Source organism: Drosophila persimilis, unplaced genomic scaffold (assembly GCF_003286085.1).
Source record: "Drosophila persimilis strain 14011-0111.01,24,50 unplaced genomic scaffold, DperRS2 tig00001520-arrow-arrow-pilon, whole genome shotgun sequence".
Taxonomy (NCBI): Eukaryota; Metazoa; Arthropoda; class Insecta; order Diptera; family Drosophilidae; genus Drosophila; species Drosophila persimilis.
Window position 1 is genome coordinate 84317 of NW_020825513.1, and position 2435 is coordinate 86751.

General features: G+C 48.5%; 1 pseudogene; it reads right to left on the bottom strand.

The window, feature by feature from the left end:
* Positions 1-595: 595 nt before the first annotated feature.
* On the bottom strand, positions 596-2131 carry LOC6601809 (annotated as a pseudogene).
* Between the last annotated feature and the right edge of the window lie 304 nt (positions 2132-2435).

Consider the following 2435-nt stretch of genomic DNA (forward strand, 5'->3'; position numbering starts at 1 on the left):
CAAATTGATACGTTTAGACATATTGATGAATATGATTAGGGTCTTTTAAATATATCCAGATTCCCCGACGACACTCATTCTTGGTCTCTGTAGAAAGACAATGAGCTGCAAAATATCGTTGAAATAGGTTTAAAACAGAGACTACATTGTTTTTTGCATTAATTGGAGCCTGAAATGACAAACATTTTCTCAATTCTACAACATCCTTTTACCCAGGGTATGCAAATTGAATGTTGCCAGCAACATAAGACGTAAGAAAGCGTAAGTAAGTTGGGAATGTTGGGACATTGTTGAGCTGAAAAGGGACATTGTGGCGAGGAAAAAAACATCAAGGAAAATCCCAAAAAAGTCCCACCTAACTTGAGCGCCAAGTAGAAATTGTTTGAAAGTGAGTGAGTGAAAAGTATTTAAATTCAATATACACGATACCTTAAGTACGATTTGAGAGCGAAATTCAAATCCGCCCTCCGTTTTAACCTGAAAGCGCGCAGAAATGTTGTTCAAAAACTAAAACTATTCAGAATAGGAGTACTTTTCGATTCCGATTCGCTTTAAATGTAGACTTCCTTTATGACGCATCGCCTTAAAACAAGTTTTAACTAAGAATTTCCAACCAACACACAGACCAACATCAATTAGGCAAACAAGCGCAGCTCCTCACGCGCCTCAATGGTCTTTGGTGGCTCTGGTGTTTCGAATTCGCCCAACTCGGCATCATAGTAGAGGGCAGCGCGATATGGACGCAGCTCCCAGGGCACCTGCTGCTCCATGGTGGTCAGCTGAACGCCCAGATCCTCCAGAGTGGGCACATCGGGCAGGACCTTGTCGGTGATCCCTTCGCGCTCAATGCGTTCCGGGTGAAGACCACCAATGGGCGCACCGGGGCAGATGAAGCTGGTGAGCTTGGCCTTCATCAGGAAGGTGGGGTCCCAGCGCATGTCGTAACGCTGATAGCCCCAGCGTTTCTGATCCTTGCGCATCAGGCGATGGAACCAATCAACCAGCTCGCTCAGTTGATACCTCTTGGGCCTGAAGAACACACAGATTACAGCGGTTCGCATTGAAGTACTTCGGATACCTACCCCACAGCCTGGTAGATGCGTCCAGCGGAATCCGGCTCCTTGGCAGCGTTAATGATGGCCTGAGCCACATCCGTCACGTACACGGGCTGCTTCACGGTGCGCTCTCCCTTGTGCCAGAGCGGCATCGAGCGGAACTGGCGTCGCCAGATGTGTGCATAGTAGCGCAAAAAGCGGTCCTCCGAGCCGTAGATGTCGGCTGGCCGAATGATTGTGGCATTGGGGAAGGCATCACGCACGCGGAGCTCTCCCTCGTATTTGCTCCTCAGCCACTCACTGCCGCCCTTAACGTACAGGGGCTTGGGATTGGCCTCCACGTTTAGAGACGAGAGGTGAATGAATCTCTCCACGCCAACCCGCGGCAGATCCTTTAAGAGGGAAAAATTCATCATTGAAGGGTTTCAATTCTCCTTGCGACACCCACCTGGCGATCCGCTCAGCACCAGTAACATTGACATCCTTGAACTTGAAGTTCTTGGTCTCGAAGTCGCGGCCAACCAAGTTGATGACCACGTTCGAGTGCTTGACAGCATTGCGAATGGAAGCGGCATCCTCCAGATTGTAAAAGTGGAACAGCACCTGGCCCAGATCGCCGGTGACTTTCAGCCGGATAACCTCAGAGTCCTCACCGCGATAGGGCAGGATCATTTGCGTGCCGGACTTTCCCAGCTTGTTGCACACATAGCGACCCACAAAACCGGTGGCTCCAAAGACGGTGGCCACGATTCCGTTGAAGCTGCTGCGTCCGCCCGTGCCGCGCTTCATGGCAGCCGGATTGATGGTCTTCAGGGGGCGTGGAGCATCCTCAGCGGCGGCGGCATAGCCCCGCAGGCAGAGCACGCCCACGACACCACTGCCATGGTGTTCTACAATCGGGAATAAACAACTTTAGCAAAAGGAACTGCACTCCACCATTACATAATTTTCGCCAGACACTTTTCTACTGGCTAGCCGTTTCACTTACTGGCCACCTGCATGTTCCGGGTTAGTACTATGGCGGCCATATTGCACCGCACTTTACCAAACTAGAGCAAGTAATTCCCCAATTCCTAGTTTTAAGGCAGATTTTTATTGTTAAATTTTTTCTTGACAAGTACGGCCTGCAGTGTGACCGCGGATTTATAAATATACGGTCCGACCCCCCAGAAATGTACCGAAATATACCGTCTCATTTAAAAGATATACCGTAAATATACTGACGAACTCTAGTTCTTTTGTACACAGTCCTCGTTTTTGATATTCCGTCGAATATTACTAGCTAGATAGACCTCTCAGTCTTGCCCACACAATTGTATCCTATTAATGAATTAATTTCCTACTTGACTGCTTTGATTTAAATACTGCTTTATTGGATTT